Source organism: Bos indicus, chromosome 24 (assembly GCF_029378745.1).
Source record: "Bos indicus isolate NIAB-ARS_2022 breed Sahiwal x Tharparkar chromosome 24, NIAB-ARS_B.indTharparkar_mat_pri_1.0, whole genome shotgun sequence".
NCBI lineage: Eukaryota > Metazoa > Chordata > Mammalia > Artiodactyla > Bovidae > Bos > Bos indicus.
In genome coordinates, this window is record NC_091783.1 from 40,053,253 (window position 1) to 40,060,242 (window position 6,990).

Below are 6,990 nucleotides of genomic sequence, written 5' to 3' on the forward strand. Positions count from 1 at the left end.
AGAGGAGCCAAGGGGGCTACAGTCCATGGCTGACATGACTGAGTACACATGCCATGCCACAAATTTATTTATTATATTTGCAGCACACCAGATCTTCACTGTGTCATGCAGGATCTTTCCTTGTGGCTCACTCTCTAGCTGTGGTATGCACAAATACATATCTATTGAGTCTGTGATGCTATCTATCTTATCCTCTATTACCCCCTTCTCCTTTTGCCCTCAGTCTTTCCCAGCATCAGGGGGGCTTTTCCAATGAGTCAGCTCTTTGTATCAGGTGGCCAAAGTATTGCAGTTTCAGCATCAGTCCTTCCAATGAATAATCAGGGTTGATTTCCTTTAGGATTGACTAGTTTGATCTCCTTGCAGTTCAAGGCACTCTCAGGAGTCTTCTCCAGCACCACAATTCGAAAGCATTAATTCTTTGGTGCCCAGCCTTCCTTATGGATCAACTCTCACATTCATACATCATTACTGCAAAAACCATAGCTTTGTCTATATGAACCTTTGTTGGCAAGGTGATGTCTCTGCTTTAAAATACGTTGCCTAGGTTTGTCACAGCTTTCCATAGTCTCTGCATACTTCATACTTCACCTTAAAATTCCCACTGCGGTAAATACACACAACAGGTGGTGTAGCCATGTTGACTTTCCTCAGGGGAGTTGATTCCCACTGGCCTGTTCTCTCCATACAGTGCCCCCCTCACATCCTTCAAGATGAGAGAACGGCTTCTCTCATCTGAGGTTTTCCCGTCTGAGGTTCTGGTATCTGCTCCTCTCCCCTGAAAAAAAGACAAGATGATCAAACCAGACAAACTAAATCTCATGGCCATTGATTTTTGTTGAACTCACTTTAATCTTGGTCTTACTAAATCATCTATTTTCAAAAGATTTTACCATTTTTATGTCAAAAGATTTAGTGACTTGAGTAATCATTTGGGTCCAGGTGATTTCTTCTACAGTAAAGATGAAAACACATTCAGTATAATGAATCAAAATGATCTTAATACTCTTTCCCTTGGCAGCTACAGGGCCCTGATCATGATCTTTGCGCTTTCCATGTAGGTAAACCAGAAAGCATTAGGATCATGGCTGGTGGCAATGTATTTTAAGTGCTTATCCTCAAGTGATTTTTCACAAGAAATATTCAATTAGATTGCCAAAGGAAATGAGAAACCAGGTTTCTTACTCAAAATTGAAGGCATTGTACAATGGTTTACTTAACATTTTTCAAGACGCAATCTACATATCTTTTTAGTTAGGGAAATGGGAATTAACCAGGGCTTCCCTGGTGCCTTAGAAGGTAAAGAATCTGTCTGCTTTGCAGGAGACCCATGTTTGCTCCCTGGGTCAGGAAGATCCCCTGGAGAAGGAAATTGCAACCCACTCCAGTATTCTTGCCTGGAGAATTCCATGATCAGAGGAGCTTGGTGGTCTACAGTCCATGGGATCGCAAAGAGTTGGACACAGCTAAGCGACTAACACAACAAATGCAAATGCCCCAAGAAGAAAGGGGCACGGCACAGAAAGAACCGGTATGGATGTCTGTTTCAATCAGATTGCACAGTTTCCAAGGTGGCAGTGTGTTAGTGGCAGGCTTCCCATCTTTCCACACAATTGCTCCTCTGCACAGCTCCGATTGCCTCCCAGGTTTCTGAGCTTCCTACAGAACTGACTTCTTGAACAATCGCCTCCTCTCCTTGTCCTTTCCTTCAGCCCCACTCTGTTCTCACCTTCCCATGCCACCCAGCTCTACTCAGGAGCTCCCAACAGGTCCTAATCTTACAATAAACATTGAGCATTAACTCAGGCTGACAGTGACTTCATTCCTTAGACTTTTGAAATAGCTATTGTCTCAGTTTTGGTCCCTCCAAAAGCCAACACCCTGCCCTCCCCACCCTAAAGATCACAATTAGATTGCACGTGGGAAGTGATTCCAGGAGACATCAGCAGAGAAGTGGAGAATTAAGACAGAAAATGAAAAGAAGCAAGTGAAGTTTCATCAACAAACAAATTACCATTGCAAAAATATAAGTGATGACTGTTTGATGTGGGTCCCAGATTAAACCCAAAGAAGGAGTTACATCTGAGGGGTGAGGGAGCTAAGATATTTATACACCAGCTCCCACCAGCCATGCAGCCATTTAAAAAATCAACTAATTTATTTATGTTTGGTCATGCTGGGTCTTCATTGCTGTGTGGGCTTTTCTATAGTTGCGGCACGTGAGGGCTGCTGCTGCTGCTGCTGAGTCACTTTAGTCGTGTCCGACTCTGTGCTACCCCATAGACGGCAGCTCACCAGGCTCCCCCGTCCCTGGGATTCTCCAGGCAAGAACACTGGAGTGGGTACGTGAGGGCTATTCTCCAGTTACAGTACAAGGGCCTCTCACTGCAGTTCCTTCTCTTGTTGCGGAGCACATGGGCTCTAGAGCACAGGCTCAATAGTTGTGACGCATGAATTTAGTTGCTCCACGGCATGTGGGGTCTTCCTGGATCAGGGATTGAAGCCGTTGGCAGGTGGATTCTTTACCACTGAGCCACCAAAAGAAGCCCAGTCGTCGATTATTAATTCCCAGCATATCTAGCCTTTCATGTGAAGCTGGAAAAGTGGGTTCCTTTAGTTATAGAGAGAGTCCTTGGACTGCAAGGAGATCAAACCAGTCTATCCTAAAGGAAATCAGTCCTGAATATTTATTGGAAGGACTGATGCTGAAGCTGAGGCTCTAATACTTTGGCTACCTGGTGTGGAGAATTGACTCACTGGAAAACATCCTGCTACTAGGAAAGATTAAAGGTGGCAGAAGGGAATGACAGAGGATAAGATGGTTGGATGGCACCACTGACTCGATGGACATGACTTTGAGCAAGCTCTGAGAGTTGGTGATGGACAGGGAAGCCTGGCGTGCTGCAGTCCATGGGGTGGCAAAGAGTCGGACACGACTGAGCGACTGAACTGAACTGAACTTAGGCAAGGAAATCCAGGTGCTTGAAGCTGGGAGTCCAGCAAATGTTTACTGAGATTGTAAGGTCAAGGACACATGGGCAGAGCATGGCAGGGTCTGCTCCAAACACTGCGGTACTTACTTGCATGAGTGGATTCCTCCAGAGGTGCTTCTTACACCAGCCAGTGATGGCAAATATACTTCATTTAGAGCGTCAGCTCCAATCAGCAACTAGAGGTTTTATTGTGAAAGATTCTGCAATTATGTTAAAGGTCAGCAGGAAAGAGAGAGAGGCTGTGGTTGACCAGAGACCTCTCTTGGGAAAGAGTTGTATAAAGTCTGGTGATGTCTTTCCTCATGATTGTGGTTCTGAATCCTGGAATTACTCCTGAAACAGAGGGGCGGGGGCACAGCCAAGTCCACAGAGTCCACAGGAAAATGCCAGGGGAGGTATGGACGGGTGATCAAGACTGTTGCAAGAACCCTCTCATTTCCAAGTCCCATGGCCCCTGTATACCCCAAATACATCAATATATTTGTGTGTGTGTGTGTGTGTTTATATATATAATTATTTTCCTTTTTTTCTTTTTAGGAGGACTGATTGAAATTGAAAGGAATTGGGTATCAGCAGAGGAGGAATGACAGGCTTTCCTGGTGGCTCAGCAGTAAAGATTCTGTTTGCAATGTAGGAGATATAAGAGACACATGTTTGATCCCTGGGTTGGGAAGATCCACTGGAGAAGGAAATGGCAACCCACTTCAGTATTTTTGCCCTGGAGAATCCCATGGACAGAGGAGCCTAGTGGGCTACAGTCCATGGAGTCACAAAGAGTCAGACATGACTGAAGCAACTTAGCATGCATGCAGAGGGAGAATGAGGGTCACACCAGTTACCCCTGAATCTCAGTGCCTCTCACGTCAAGCCACCTGAGAGGCCTCACCCATGCTCCCCGGGGCAGAGTCTGCACCCACAGGTACCAGGTGGTTCCCACTCTGCCTGTGTGAGAGTGGGGGTGGGCGTGGGCAGGGAGGAAAGCCCAGCCATCTCTGGGCCACTTTACTTTACACAAAGCAAATTTCTGAAGAAATTGAGTATAAATATTTTTAATTTGGATCATATTTTCAATTGACTTTTAATTTCAACAAAGAGAAAGAAATTAGTTCCCAGACCACAAAAGAAGGCAGTAAACCATTCACAATACTGCATTTACACAAAAAGTATGATGAACTATTTTAACACAACCAATTAAGTGAAATAATGGGATAAAGTAGAGCAGAGACCACCATAAACTAAATAAAAAGGAAAAAGATTCATTTAATTGAAGCAGCTCTCAGGATTTGCATGTACATATTTTTCTTTTTTGGGCTTTCCTGGTGGCTCAGTGGTAAAGAGTCTGCCTGCCATGCAGGAGACCCAGGTTCAATCCCTGGGTTGGGAAGATCCCCAGGGAGGAAACCCACACTAATATTCATGCCTGGAGAATGCCGTGGACAGAGGAGCCTGGCAGGCTACAGCGCATTGGGTTGCAAAGAGTCAGACATGACTGAAATGACTTAGCATGCAGGTATCCTACAGATTGCTTCATATCCCAAGGGTATGTGTAGCTAAATTTGAGACTCACACACCAAAGAAACCAAGACAGGACAAGAGGCGGTGAACTCAGCCCAGGGATGTCAACCATCAGAGAAGTCAGCCCTTCTCTAAAGCAGTCCACTCAAACGTGCAAATTTACTATCATGGGTGTAAATTTAAAGGGACATCCTTTCAATAAGGATATGGCACCTGCAATGACATTGGCCTTGATGGTCAGGTCTTGTCCCATCCCTGCTGAGTGACAGTGATGGCAGAGGGAGAGAGCAGAGAGCAGGGTGAGAACACAATGGGGAATACCATCTGATGTACAGAATCACTTAACAAAGTATTCATCTCTCTCTTTTAACCTCTGCAGGACTCAAAACAAAGACTGAGCAACGTATAAGTGAGGACAAGGAGTGATTAATTGTAAAGTTAGAGTTCTGCCTTTTCCCAGCAATGATCTCATACCTTGGACAGTTGCCTGATTGGCTTCCATCCCTTTTTTCTATTTTTCATTTTTTTTCTCCTTAATCTGCCCTTTCTCTGTGAGGAGTTCATGCCGTGGCTAGCCAAGCGAGAAGAAAGGAGGTGGAGGTAGAGAAGGTTATGTCCCTCTAGAAGGATCCATGGATCTAACCTTCTTTTGCCTTTAAAAACTGCACCTGGATTTGCAAACCTTTCCAAGTTTGTGAAGTTTTCCGTTGACAGTCGTAACATCCGATGTCATGCGGTAAACACACGCTAGTAGCAAATGTTAACAACTTAATGGAAACCTAGAGGCTGTGATTTCAACTAACTAAATAGAAAGCTAGGGGAAGGTGGAGACAGGATTCCTTGAGGGTCAGCAGTGACATGATAAACCTGTGAAAAGGCTCACTTCCATCTAAGAATTATCCAAGGGAGAGCTATAGTTTGGGCCAGTGGATATAAAGATTTGAAAAAAGTAGATTAAGTTGAAATTCTTTACTTAAAATGGAATAAATCGCACTTGACATTTGGAAACGGCTGTTTCGGCAAAGATAAAGGCGCTAAGGTTTCCAAAAGTAAGGGTGAGATAAAATGTGGAGGGTTCTTGAGATTTTTGAAGTGCAATTTAGAAACTTGGAGCAAAAACTCAGTTTCTTGGAAGATGTTTGATGAAGAAAATATTTCTCTTGGCATGATGTGCTTCATTTTTCTTAGGGAAAAACTAGAAGAAAAGAAAAGGCTGAGGAGTTTGCATAAATGGGGCAGAGGCTGAAATGAAAAAAAGTAATAAACAGTCCAAACTCATTCCTTTTTAGCTTCAACAAAATGGGAAGGAGCAAGCAAAGAAAAAAGAAAAATAATCTGATCAGAAATTATTTTAAAGCAAAAACCCTATGAATTCTAAACAAAGGGATTCTGCAAGGGTTTAATATCATAAATTAATCTCCTTCCCAATAGAATGGGCTTGACACTGAGCGAAAAATCTGAACCAAAGAACAGAAGATGCCTGGCTATGTGAAAATGCAAACACCCCAGTCTTCCTATATAGAAACAAAGAAACTGCAAAGTGTATACAAGATCATGGCTGGCTGTTTCCCATTCATGTTTTCCACGTCTACAGAAGTGGGAACCTGTTTGTCGGGTTTCAGCCCTAGCATGTCTCTAGAATAAAATCGAAAACTTAACACTGGAAGTTTATCACGGGAACTCTGTCAGAACTTCCACCACAGTGGTTGGAACCAGCAATTCCGGTCAGGCTCACAGAGTTTCAGGATATAGTCTTGTTTTTAAAGTCTTTTTATTTGACTTGAGACTGAGTGTTCATTTCTTCCTCATTAAATTGAAAAATGAAATGGTACCATATCACAGGATTATAGATATTACAGGGTGTTAAATTTTCTCAGACAAATATCTCTCTCTCTTCAGTTTAAACTTGAATCCCAACATACTTATTATTTTAATTTGGGGAGTCTCCAACTCTGGTGATTTTCTGAGCTCTGCTTCAACTACCGCACCCTTCTGAAGAGCTGGGAACAGCTCTATCTGACCACAACATCCATCTAGACTGAAGCACGCATCAAAAACATGCTTTGATGTTCGTCAACACACGGCCATCAAATGAAACATCGCATGGCAGGGAACCTGCTGTCTGTCTTTGCAGACAGATACATAAAACTTTAATTATTGAGAGGCTGAGGAATAAGAAACTGCAAATAACTGAACATTTTTCTGTGTATAGAGTAGAAAGCCAAGGGCAAGAAAATACAAGAATTTTGAGAATTTAGTTAAAAGACCATTTCCAGATCATGCTTCAAGCTTTGTACACATTCAGGTCTTCTTACTTCCTATTTAAGGGCTTCCCTGATAGCTCAGTTGGTAAAGAATCCACCTGCAGTGCAGGAGACCCCAGTTCAATTCCTGGGTCAGGAATATCCACTGGAGAAGGGATAGGTTACCCACTCCAGTGTCCTTGGGCTTCCCTCGTGGCTCAGCTGGTAAAGAATCTGCC

At 43.4% G+C, this 6,990-nt stretch overlaps 1 non-coding gene across 1 annotated transcript; it reads left to right on the plus strand.

Annotated features, from left to right (window-relative positions):
- The first annotated feature begins 4,306 nt into the window (after positions 1-4,306).
- Positions 4,307-4,378, plus strand: TRNAG-GCC (transfer RNA glycine (anticodon GCC)). Its single transcript has one exon. It is a non-coding gene; the product is annotated as a tRNA-Gly (tRNA).
- The last annotated feature ends 2,612 nt before the right edge of the window (positions 4,379-6,990 follow it).